Source organism: Indicator indicator, chromosome 11 (assembly GCF_027791375.1).
Source record: "Indicator indicator isolate 239-I01 chromosome 11, UM_Iind_1.1, whole genome shotgun sequence".
Taxonomy (NCBI): domain Eukaryota; kingdom Metazoa; phylum Chordata; class Aves; order Piciformes; family Indicatoridae; genus Indicator; species Indicator indicator.
Genome location: NC_072020.1, coordinates 12,597,565 through 12,611,500, shown reverse-complemented (window position 1 = coordinate 12,611,500; position 13,936 = coordinate 12,597,565). Strand labels below are relative to the sequence as shown.

Here is a 13,936-nt window from a genome sequence, read left to right as displayed (position 1 = left end):
GCCATCCCACTGCCCTTGTCACTTTGTGCTGTGTTCTTAAATCACAGTTTCAGCATTTATGATTTTTCCCTAGGCAGTTTTTCCCTGTCAGATAAATTCCCTGTACACTCAGCAAAATATATCTCTCTTCTCTAACAGGGAAAAACGGAAAGAAACTTTTGTCCCCTGACTTGGAACTACACCACATGGCTTCTATGGCATCTATAGCATCACATACCATAAATAAATTCAGAAATATTTTTGGAAATGCAAGCATTTCATTGCTTTTTATTGTGATTTTTAGCTACAAAGCACCATCTTTACCAGCATAGCAGCACATTACAGTTAGTTCAGACACTACCCCTCAACCTCAGGGACTTAGGAGAAAACACTCCATAAAAAACTTGCAAAGTCAGTTAGAAAGTGACAGTTAAAACTGATGACAAACAAGCAGTCATCCACAACTGCTCTTCTAGATTTTTATCACATTTCCTCAGAATATGGTCACACAAGCACAGCATTGAAGTTAACAATGCTTTTATTTAGCTTTTCTCCATCACAATTAATACTTTCTGCTAAAAAACACAGATTTAGAAATCTAAACATACTTTTGGATGAGGATGTTCTCAACCAAGTCTGGGTGAAGATATGTGTGGGGAAAAAAACATTAAAGCCCCTAAGGTCATACCATGCACTTTGTAGCTGGTAACATTTCAGAACATCTGCTGGCATGTTCTGAGAAAAGGGCTTCACAGGGATATAGAACTGCACATGTCAGCAGAGCAACTCCTGCAGACTTTCAGGAATCTTTTTCCTTGAGAAAAATTGCAGTTGGATTCTTTATAATGGTGTTCACTATATATACTTTCTGCATCATTCACAGCAGAAACAGCAAAAAAGATCTATGAAGGACTAGATCGTCCAAAAACTCACAGAAAGTCATTGCCTGTACTATGGATATTAGAAGAAACTGCTTGGCTGAAAGGGTTCTGAAAGACTGATACAGGCTCCCCAGGGAGGTGGTTGAATCCCAAATCCCTGGAGGTTTTTCAAAGAAGCAGAGATGTGGTGCTGAGAGACATGGTTTAGCACCAGCCTTGGTACAGTTAGACAATGGTTAGACTTGATGATCTTAATGGTCATTTCCAACCAAACAGTATTCTATGACTTGATTCTATGGGTGTATGATTTGATGAAGTACCCTGGCACTTGGGGTGTACTGTTAGGGCTTCCCCTGTTGAGATAATGGACTCCTTGAGCTGACAAATTAAAATCAAAAGACAACAAATTACTGAAAGTAGAACTTAGTTATGTAGATAACCAAACCTCTATCTTTCTATGCTATATTGACCCACAAGTATTCCTTAGAGAAGGGACCAAGACTTGTGCCAATACATGAACAGGTCACTGCTTTTATTTCTCCATGCTGCATCCTATCAGAAGGAGAATGTTTCAAGATACAGCTATATTCCTGAGCTGTGAAAAAGGCATTTTCTCAGAGGGTACCTCCTTGACACTCAAACTTGGTTAAAATTTGCTAGGAAAGCACTAAGCTGACCCGTTTCCTTATGGCTTTGAACTTGTCTTCATTTTTTCTTTTTCTTCTTTTTTTTTTTTCAAAAAGGAGTGGAAAAATGTTAGAGCAGCTGGAAAACGCAGACAAATACACTTCACTACAAACATTTTCACCACCTGATTCACTCTTGTAGCTGCCTTTCTGTTCTATGAAGAAGAAAGGAGGGTGATGGGAAATGAACAGAAAACATTTCCAGAATAACTATCAACCGATGACCGTGTGCTAGGGTTTTATATATTGCTCTACTGTATGACATGAGGAGTTTGAGGGGTCTAACAAAACCCCTCAAAACCAGTATGGTTTCAATTGTAACACCTCTTGCCCTGTAAAATTCTGGTTTTGAAGAACTTCAGTGGACAAAGTTTCCTGACAGCAGGAAATCTTATCATTCTTCCTTTACAATAAGGACGTGGAACAGGCTGCCAGGGAAGTGGTTGAGTCCCCAGCCTTGGAGGTGTTTCACAGAGGCAGAGATGTGGTGCTGAGGGACATGGTTTAGCCTTCATAGAGTTAGAGAATGGTTGGACCCAATCTTTTAGCTTGTCTTTTGTTTTTCTTTTTTCCCCACAACTGAAATGATTCTATGGACACTGGAGATGTAAATAATTGTAGCTTTGGATTTCATAGTAGGAGACTAGTGGAGAGGAAAAGACAAGCTGAGAAACTCTATCACAGACTGAATCCCTCCATCTGCAACTGTAAGAGTTAAATCTATGCTTCTCTACGTCCTCTTACAGCAGTTACAAGGCCTTCAGAAGGTGATAGACAGTATTTATCACATGATCAAAACTATGCTTTTAAACCCTGAAAATGAAGCCCAAACCCATCCAAGTGCAGGGTACAGCAACAGAAAAAAAGACAACTTCTCCTGTCCCTGTTCTTTCATTTTTTTAATAGAGCTCAAAGGCCATTTCCCTAAGGATATGTTCTTTGCTTTTGTCAAACTGAAATGATTTTAACAGCTGTTGTTAAAGTGAAACAGCAAAGCAGGCAGAAGGATAAAAAAGAAAGTAAGTTGACTTCTCCAGAAGTGTCATTCAAAACTCTTGATTATACCCTAAAATCAAAGGTAATACATTTGAAAAGTGGTGGAATCTAAGTAGTTCAATTAAGGATGGCCAAATGAAGTCATTTAATAATGACTTAAAAAAACCCAACACCTCTTTTTTATTTTAATGTAAAATATGCTCATTCTGTAAGCTGATGGCATAATGGTAGAGAAATGAATGTGAATTAGCAACAGTTTAGGTAAATGCCATGAGTCTGAGTTGTGCGTACTCTGAAATATTTTTGAAACCATAAAATTTCCTAGAACTCAGGTGGCAAGCAAAATCACCTCTCTGGCTAAGTTCACTATTGGCAACAATCATTTATTGAGTATAAAACACCTGTGAAATGCATTTTAAAATCATTACGTGCACTTTGTCACATGGTAACCTTCACTTTTATTCACTGAGGTACATACTTGGGCAAATCAGACACTACAGGCAGTGCCCAAACACATGCAAAGCACCTACAGGGGAATAATTCTTTAACAAATACTGTTCCAAGAATAGATTAAAAAAAAAAGAAACAGCAGGGAAGCATGGGACAAGGAGACGGAGGAGATGACCATGCTGTACTCACATGCTGTAGCTCAATACTCAATCACACTAACACTCCCTGAGAATTTGGGAAACTGAAGTTCACTTGTCTCCTGAGGAAATGTGCAGCTAATTCAAGATGGCACGTCAACCATCATCCAAAATACATTCTAGAGAACATGATGCTCTGTCTGGATTAGGAAGAGAACTATTCAGACTTGATCTAAACTGAAGGTTCACAGGAACAGGTGGATAGTACACAGTATGATTGCTGCAGGGAAGCTTGTTGGACTACTGCCCTGACCCTCAGGCTAGACTATCACTCATACACTCTCCTGGCTGTCTAGCAGGCTGTGCAAGTATTTTGTTGAACACAGAAGGGCTCACCAGCTTGAGAAATCAAAGAAGGTCCATCTCAGACCACTGAAACCTGGGTATTTTGAAAACTCTGGCAAGCCTAAAGAGGGTTTGAGCCAAGCCTCCAGCAGAGTGGCAGTGAACCCATTTCTTCTGCTTCTTAAAAGAGGATGCAAACCATTGGCATATAAAGGAAAACAATTTTGCTCACAACTTGGTCACATCTGTGCTCCTTTGTTTCTTCCCAAGGGCTGGACATGACCTATTTAATTTCCTGGCAATTATTTCAGGTCATGGTTTTTATTTTCTCTTGCTATATTTTAATTGCCAGTTAGTCAAGACAGCTCCAGAATTATGCAGTAGATTGTGACAAACGACAATGTATGTTAAAGGGGAGGGGGAAGGGGGGAAAGGGGAAAGGGGAAAGGGGAAAGGAGAAAGGGGAAAGGGGAAAGGGGAAAGGGGAAAGGGGAAAGGGGAAAGGGGAAAGGGGGAAAGGGGAAAGGGGAAAGGGGAAAGGGGAAAGGGGAAAGGGGAAAGGGGAAAGGGGAAAGGGGAAAGGGGAAAGGGGAAAGGGGAAAGAAAAGAAAAAAGAAAAGAAAAAGAAAAGAAAAGTAAAAGAAAAAAGAAAAGAAAAAGAGCCTGTATATTCCACACTTTCAGCTTTTTCTAAGTATATTGGAAAGCAGTTGGGCTGGAAACAGCAACATGAAAGCACAGAAGCAGTCCTGCACAGTGCTAGCTCATGCTGGAATTCCAATATTGGAGGTAAACAGCTGAAAGACTTGACTTCAGGAAGCAGCACAAACTCTGCTTTTCCATTAAACGACAAATTAAATGACACTCCTCATGCAGAAACAGGCAGATTTTCTCTCCAGTAGATAGCAGGAAAACCAGTAATAGTTAAAATAGCCCAAAAGGGGAGAATCAAGCTCTCTACATGGGGAAGCATACAGAATAGTGAAGAATAACATCAGGAATTTCAATATATTTTGCTGTCTTTTAAGGTATATGAATTGAAATGCTCTGCATATTAATTTTCATGTAGAAATCCAGATGTATCATGGCAATCCTGAAAAATTAATAGTGACTACCTTAGGTGTTCAGATATTTAACTGGAACACAGAAAAGTAAGACCAAAGATAATAAAAATATATCATCTGATTTTGCAAAGTTTGTTCTGCAAAATGTGCTTTGCTACAAGTGGGAATGCAAACTGGAAATGCAAATATAAATGACAAATAATTAATCTAAGTAATTTAATAATCCTTGTTATATATGCAGAAGATCTTTTTTGGAAAGGTACTGTAATTTTACAATAGATTAGTTGCTTTGAATCAATCCCTAAAGCACTTGCTTCTAGGCAACAGACAGCTGCCTGCACTCTAACGGTGGTCATGGTGGTTTGATACAAGTTGTAATGTAAACAATTAGGTTCAGTTGGTGAGTTATGATCAATCTTAATAAAAACTATTATCTTGCATCAAAATAATCTCAGGAGGCAGGCTGTCTGTCCTGTACTGTCCACCATAATGTAACAGAAAGTAGCTGACTGAGAGGCTGTATCAACCCCTTCAAGCAGGTGCAGGTGAACAGCAATCCAATATTTGATGGTTTACAGAGGACACGTTATTTCTTGGCTGTCTCCAAACTGCAGGGCATGTGACCTTCTCAGCACACTCCACATGGGTCTCAGGATGTTCATGGTGGTAAAGGGGTGGGTGAAATTCACATGTGTCCACTAGGCTACTTGTCCTCAAACCCAGACCTGCTGGAGCACACTAAGGATCCCTCCTTGCTCATCATGTATTCCTAGTAGCATGGTAGTGCTCAAATATTTGTTGAGGATTATGGAGTTTTATCAGACCAGTGGAAACACAGCTGCAAGAAGTTAAGCTTTCCCCCCCTCCTTCCCTATAATTTAGTACGAAATTATAAGTGGGGAATAAAAAATAAAATTGAAGCTAATTGCTTGATGTATATGCACTTACTACCTTTGGAACAGAATTTCTTTAAAAAATATCTCAGTTCTTAGCAGGCATTCACTCTACTATTATTAGTTCTGTAAAGGGAACTATGAAGCAAAAAAAAAAATTAAATAAAAAAGCAGATGCAGGAACAGGGACATTTAAATCCATGAGCTCATACCACACCATGGATTAACACTTCAGAACATTAAAAAAACTAAAAAAAAAAAAAAAAAAAAAAAAAAAAAAAAAAAAAAAAACCAACAAAAACAAAAAAAACAAACCCAGAATCTGAAACAAGTATCAGGAGCATCTGCTAACATCCAAAAAACAAGGGTCCACTGGAACTAGATCATGATGTGTAACATGGACAGCAATTAAAATTTTTGTTCATAGTGCTGCAGCCTATTTTTCCACAGCCCGTCCTTCATTTAGATGTTTAACAGACAAAATAATCTGTCCCCAAGTCTGCATCAATCTTTTGGCCTTAGAAGAAATAATGCCATTAGCAAAGAGATTCTGAACATAACTTTGATTTTCAGACCCAGACAAGGCAAAAGTTGGTCTTCATCAAGCATGATTGGAAACTTTCCATACCTGACTTGCTTTAAGCACAAAAAGACCTCTGGTAGTCCTATCCGTTGGAACAGGACAGCTGCTGAGTTCTTGAAGGCATATATTGGTAACACTACACCCTTATAGTCAATAAACATGAATGAATATTCATGTATTAATATTTTATCAAAGCAAAATAACTAAGCATGCATTCAAAAGTGCATTTAATTTCTAAAAACAATACCAAGAGGCTGCTTGTTGTTATGTTGCTATTGTTAAAAGACTGAGAACCTTATCAACTCTAAGATACTTATATCTCAATGCAAGTGGAGCAACTCCTTACCAGAGTCATAAAAATTGTTTTAGTTGGAAGAGACCTTTAAGATCATCAAATCCAACCATTACCTAACTCTACCAAATCTGGGGCTAAACCATGTCCCTCAACACCACATCTCTGCCTCTTTCCAGCACCTCCAGGGATGGAGATTCAACCACCTCCCTAGGGAGCCTCTTCCAGTCTTTGAGATCCCTTTCAGTCAAGCGGTTTCCTCTAATGTCCAACCTAAACCTCCCCTGGTGCAACTTAGGGTCTCTTCCTCTTGTCCTGTAACTTGTTACTAGGGAGAAGAGACCAACCCCCACCTGGCTCCAACCTCCTTTCACGGAGTTGTAGACTATAAGGTGGTCTCCCCTCAGCCTTTTTTTCTCCAGTCACAGTAAGATTTGAGGACAATCACAGGGAGAATTTATTCATCAATTGGCCAGCAGTTCATTCATCACATAATTCAAGAATTTACTGTTTCTGGTTCATCAAATTTCTCTCCCCAATACATCCAATTTGTAGCCCAACAAAGAAATAAAAAAAAAAAAGGGGTGTGTGTGTAAATAATATTAATTGCTGATATGCAAAAATGATGCAATACACAGGGGCTAGATGCTAGATGCCTTTATATAAATTTATAAATATATAAATTTATACAAATGGGGAGAGCACCCCACATCATCAAATGCATGTTTTCATGCCCCCTGTACAGAAGGCTATCACACAGGCTGATGTGGATGACTCTGAGATGGTAGCAGATTCATTACTGTAATTGGCAATCACGAGCCAAACACTCACCACACATTGCTCCTCTCTTCAGCCTCCTGGGTGATGCTCACCAAGTTTGTATAGGACATATACTACAACTTGCAGTATCTGAACTAGCTGTGTCAATAGGCTTCAAGAAACATTCCTTATAAGACACTCCTCCATGTGTTCAACACTATCACTTTGGACTGAAGCTATGAAGTAACGAGTAAGAATTTTACCAAGATTTATTTCAGTTTTCTAGGTAGGATCACTTAGTCCGTATTCCTTTTGTGGCTAATTTTCAGGAGTTTGTTGTTTATCAGAACAGTCATTAAGGTTGGGTACTTAAAGCACTCACCTCAGCATTGCTTTTGCACTAATGTTCAATAATTCTGTTTTATCTTTGAGTTTCACACTGCATCTACAGTGTAAGGATTCTGCACTTCATGAATAAATATAAACATCCAACATGCAACTTAAGCAAACAATTTTCTCAGTTTTCATACTCTCAATAAACAGTTTATGAATAACCTATTGGAACAGTGGATATAACCAAGAAGATACTAACCTTTAATATAAATTTCCTGCCTGCTAAACAGCGACACTTAGAAAGAAATTTCATAAGATACAGGATAAGAATTATTTTACAGGGATCTAGTTAAAAAAGAAACAGAAAAATGGGTTGCTCTGGCTTTTTTACATTTGCACAGCCAACACTGTCACATCACCTTCTCTCTAGTCCACCAGAGAGGAACACTAATTTCTCACTACAAAAAGTCAATTTCCTGCTAGTAAGGCTTTTTGTCTGGCAATCTGCCCTTCTGCAGTCCTACATATATGGATATATTTTTTTTCCAAACTGTCTGATTAAGGGTATTACAGTTGAAAATTTTTACCTAACAAAAACACAGGGACTGCCCCCATCCCTCCACTCCTCCCCTCAGCTAAAACAATGAAACACTCCCAAAACTCTATTGATAAAAGAATAACTGCAGATTCCTAAAGTCACAGTCTCTTTCTGAAATCTGTTGCAGCCAGCACATTGTGCAGCATATTTTACAGACTTGCACCTCAATAGCAGCAGCAGTCAGGGGAAAAACTCAGCAAAATGGCCTGGAAAATCTGAGCTTTCAGGAAAGGACATGGAGACTGCATCCATGCAGATAAGGCCTCTTCAGTTCAGCTATATCTGATGTAGGCAGGAGCCTCTCATCCATAAACTGGAGACAGCAAATTCCTACTATAGGCAACCTTTCTGCACAGGTTATAAAACAAACAAAAAGCTTTGATAATTCCATATTCACTTTTGCTTTGAGACAGAATCAATGCTCCAGCCTCAAAATTATGACATATTTTTGATTTACATAACTATTTTTACTTATCCCTGTTGTTGTTGTTCCCCTCCTTCCCCCCAAAAAATAATCTGATTACTGCATATATTGAAGTGTGCCCTGATGAAGTGTACTCATGTCAGTCTGTCTCCTGTGTGTCTGCTTTTGTAAATTTTCTCATCTGAGAAGTCCTTTGAAATGAACTGGATCCAGTAAAAGCACTTTAGTGCATGAAGTCAATAGAATCATTCATTGCTTCAAGGTAGCCATAAGCCTTAAGTGCTCTGGTACTGTGAGGGTCCAAGAAAGAAAAGGACTATTAATAGCACTCCCTGTTTTATTTTGTTTGGTTGTTTTTTTTTGGGTTGGTTTTTTTTTTTTTTTTTGGGGGGGGGAGGGGCGGTTTGTTTGGTGGTTGTTTTTTGTTTTGTTTTTTTCAATTGGTCCTAGACTGAAAAGCCTCTTAGTGCTACATTTACAGAGTGACTGTTCTGACAGAGACCAAGGAGTGAATTCAGTCTCCATTTTAATTCCCTTCTAGAAACTGAATATAAGAGAGCAGCAGATGGCTGTGCCTGCCTGCACTCCCAAATACTTACAGAACAGACAAAGACTAAGAAAAGATGAAACTGTAGAACTTTTATGGCTACTCTCACAAGGGTCAAATATTAACGATGGGCACTAAGCTAAACTAGAACCCATTCCCAGGACTCACATCTGACATCTACTCCTACAAAATAACTAGAAGTCTTTTAACACTGGTTATAAAATGTAGACAAATGCTTTGCATCGTGGTGAGTTAAGCTTCAGCAGTGGATGATTTCAGATTTCACACTGGCTGCACTGTTCCAGCTGCATTTAGATAAGGCTGATGTCAAAAACTCCAATTACAAATCTATAAACAGGGGGAAAAAAATCTCAACTTTCTCAACTCTCTTTCATCTAGCAGCATTGTTTTAGTGCACAAATAAATCACAACTGAAATATCTGAAGACTTAGGATGATAGGGAATGGCCTTAGGATGAGAGAAAATGGCCTCAAGATGCGCAAGGGCAGGATTAGACATTAGGAAAAATGTCTTTAGTGAGAGTGGTCAGATATTGAAACCTGCTCTCCAGGGAGGTGGAGTAACTATCCCTGGAGTGTTCACAAAATGTGTGGACATGGTTTAATGGCCATAGTGGTGTTGGGCTGATGGTTGGACGCAATGATCTTGGAGGTCTTTTCCAAGATTTAATGATCCTATGATTTTATGATATTAGCTCCAAGTAACTTCATTTTACCTGTTCTGCTTCTAAAAATTAGTCCAAATAATCTAATTTCTACTCAGGATATAAAGACACCTCTGTTCTCCAAATATGACAGAGCAAAAGTACTCTGAACCACTCCATCTTAGAAATTCCAAATATGCCGCTGAAAGTAATCCCTCTGTAACTGCTCTTCAGCTGAAGAGAATCAAAATGACTGCATGTTCCAATTTTCTAAGGCATCCTCCAGGCTAAAGTTATAGATGTTTTTAAGGCCTGAGAGGTAAGTTGCTGGGGTCCCTTGCTGTGTATTGATTAAGAAATAAATGGGATCGTTAACTTGTTAGCAAAGTATCATGTGGAGATGAAGCTTCGTGGAATTTCAGGAAATCAATTTCACAATAACACTTATTTTTCTCACCTTTCATCAAGAGGAAGATGTCAAAGTCTAGATCAAATGGTCTGAGGACACGAGGAACTACAAACTGCAGAATTCAACTCGAGGGCTGACACTGAGCCAGGCTATGGCCATAAATTCGAATGTTAACATTTGTAAATGGGATGAATACAAAGCAGCTCTAATCCTGCCACTCTGTGATAGTTGAAGGATCCTATCCCAGTCATGTCAAAGATGGTTGGAGTTTTGCTACTGACTTAAGCAGAAGCAGAGCTGAGTACAAGAGGGAAAGAACTGAAGCTAAAGGAGGGCAGACTGGATATTAGAAAGAATACTTTACAGTGGTGAGACAGTGGAACAGGTTGCCCAGGAAAGTTGAGGATATTCCAGCTCCTGGAGGTGTTGAAGGCCAGGGTGGTCTAGTGGAAGGTGTTCTTGTCCAAGGCAGGTGAATTTGGACTAGATGATCTGAGGTTCCTTCGAATCCAAACTATTCCATGAATCTATGCAACAAGTGATTGCAGATCATTTTGGATGGGGAGGTTGCAAGTACCTTTCATAATTGTTGTTGCCAGAAGGACACAGGATGATATTGTTGCATTTTCCCTTTATGCTAGATCAGCACTCTTTCAAATTAATAAGAGAAATTCTAAATCACAACTTACCCCATTTAGGCTCTAAATACTGAACCTCTGGCAAGCAGGACCTAAGAGGGAGCTAATGAGCACCTTATCAGAGTGCTGGTAAAAAGCCTATTTGTCAGGTCCTTCCAGGGCCCTAGGATTGTGCTAGCAAGAGAAGAGGTGCAGTAGCCTCTGGAGATCCAGCCAGGGATCTGGACGCAAGTCACAGCTACCTACACAGTGTGCTGATGTGATGCTTTGAATTACTAGAGCTTTTTCAATCCTGGTCTAAAAGATTTAAACTATGTCCCCTCCTTCCACTTCTGGTTCTCTCAGTGTTTTTCAATATCAGTCTTACCAGCTTCAGATCTACATCTTTCCTTAGAATTACAGATTGGATGTCAAAGGCCCAAAAAATCTGGCAAAAATGAGGTTAAAAAAAAAGCAACCATTACTTCCCCTTCCTCCATTTTATTTATTTTCAAAAGAATAAGGCAATATCAATAATTTTAATTTAAGCAAGACTTAGAAAGTAGCTAATAATTAATTAAGTTGTCTGCTAATGTGAGAATGTTCCTAAATTAATCCAGTATTAGTTAAACCTTGAATTTCAAAAGGCATTGAAAAGCAATTTGACTTCCATTTCTCTTGTTGCTTTGGCAGGAAGTCATGAACCAATCCTTCATTCTGTACAACATTTCTGTACTTCCGTATTTTACAAGAGCAATCCTCAAGAGCTTTTTTAAATTTAAATCTAAGATGGTACAACATGACTGCATTCCTTCCACATACCAGAAATCTTATTCTCAAAAAAACCAAACATCACAATTAATGACACTAGTGACCAACAAGGTCAGTCTGCAGACTTTTTAGTAAGAGCTACCAGTAAATTTTAGACCAAATCTTAAGAGCAGATTTAAAACCACTGATGCAAAAGCAATCCCTATCCACGTGGAATAGAAGTAGTTTTAAGCATTCTGAAACTGTAATTCCCAATACGGGGTGTGGGGGGGAAGTTTTAGTCATTAGATGAAATGTTTACATTTTAATGAATCTTCTCTCAGATCACTCATCCCTTCCTCTGCCTACACCAATATGCAAATCCTTCCTTCCACAAAGGAAACAAAATAGCTTTGGGTCTAAAAGCGCCTAAGGCTTACCATGAGTGGTGGGAGAAGAAGCAGTAGTGCTATCAAAAGTATCTTTGCAGCACAAAACACACAAAATACAAATCAGTCAACCTTCTGGTTTGAATTTCTCAGCTTCAAGATTTCTTACATTGGATAGAATTAACTACTGATGCTTGCTTTGAGTCTGTAGATACTACTCTCAGATAAGGGCTTGTGTTCAAATACCAGAAAGCTTTATGTAGCAGCAAATCCACTACTCCCCAAAGGGAGATTCTCTTGAGATGGACACTACAGTTACTAACCATCTTCAAGATAGAGAGGCAGGTTTAACCTATTAACACCAGCTAGGACAGTGGCTCAGAGGTGGTACTGTTCCTAGAACGAGGCAGAATCACCACAGGGCTCCCTAGCCCTCTGCCCCAGCAGCCCTTCCCAAGCCACAAGCCACAGACAACAGCTAGAGACAGTCCAGTCCACAATTCAAACCCAGCTTAGGCTACCACAGCTACTCGATCCTTACGGTAATTATAACACAATCTTATCTATTCCAGTGCTGCACTGTCCTTCCCATTTCCAGTTTTTCTACTATTTTCTCCAAGTTCTCTTGTGATAATCCCTGGAGCAGGCTGCCCAGGGAAGTGGCTGAATCACAATCCCTGGAGATGTTTGAAAAATATACAGACATAGTATTTTGGGACATGGTTTAGTGGGCATGGTGGTGTCAAACTGATGGTTGGACTTGATGATCTCAGAGAACTGTTCCAACTTTAATGACTATTCTCTGTGGCTCTTACTTTTATCTATCATACTATCTACTCCCCACTTAAAGAACAAAATGTAATAGTATTGTCCATAATCTTAAGATAGAAAATGTTACTTCTTCACGGCAGCTTCTGTGTGGAGACTATCATCAGGTCCAAGTCTTCTCAAGATGAAAAACAAGTTGTTGTCTCCGTTTCCTTTGGCCCCATTTTATGAATAGCTAATTATGTTTTCTGTCTGAGCTTTCTATTCGTTGCTTCAACTCTCCCTAGAAGTTTGTCATCTCCAAAGAAATCCTGTTTCCTCAGCTGTGGACACTGGGATACAGAGATGTGCTCTACACCTAACAGTCTGCACTCAGCAGCAATGTCTATTTACCCTTCTCATCTCAACCTTGGGTTTTGGTTTGGTTGGGCTTTGTTTCTTTAGGGTTGGTTGGTTTGTTTTGGCCATTTATTTTTGGGTTGGTTGGTTTGTTTGGGGGTTAGTTTGTCTTGGGGTTTGCTTTATTGTTTTCTTTGGGGGTTTGAGTGGGGTGTGTTTAGAGAACACGTTTTTTTGTTTTAAGTATTTTTTTAAATGTGTTGTTCTAGATGCTGGAAGAGATCCAACATTACACCACCTGAATCTGTTCTGCTTTGAAATTGTATGGTTGTCTCCCTTCACAATGCCAGATTCAGAGCATCACAAGGATGTTTTTCTCCAAGTACCATCATCTTCAGAATTTCTAAGATTCTTTTCTTGGAGTAAGGAGACTCATAATGATAGTGAAGGGGCAAATATTTGGGAACTCGACAAATATTAATCTGAAGATAAATGACCCACAATAAACATCAACTTGCCATGATCTCTATCAAGGTTTGAAAATATTTCCAAAATGTAGATGAAGACTTTTACAAAGTACTGCTTCCTCCTTTCACTTACAAAATGCTGTATAATATACATAAACATGTGCATTATTTTAGTAATACACTGCAGCACTATATAAGATTTTCAGATGGGCAGTGCCAACTAGATAGTGCATCTGAAACTGTACAAGTCTATTTTAGGAAAGCAAAATGTAATTGCTTATATTGAAATTCTTACCAGAATTTTTATTACTATCCAAAATTAGTTTCTGGATGTAAGGATAACAGTGGTTCTTAGCTTCTACTTTTAGCTTCAAGAGCTTTTCTCTTTAGGTTGTAAATGTCTTGAATTTTAATCTAAAAAAAAAAAAATAGTAATACTCTATCCACACTGATCAAAGTTTTCTAGTATCCTAAGAGCAAGGGATATTAGACAGCAAGATATTACGCAGTTTATCCAGAGCACAGAAATATCCTTATTTTATGAATAAACAATAAGTTAAACGCAC

General features: G+C 38.8%; 1 protein-coding gene across 1 annotated transcript in view; it reads right to left on the bottom strand.

Annotated features, from left to right (window-relative positions):
* CNTNAP2 (contactin associated protein 2) overlaps window positions 1-13,936 on the bottom strand; it is a 664,834-nt gene that overhangs the window by 581,492 nt on the left and 69,406 nt on the right. The window lies entirely within an intron of this gene.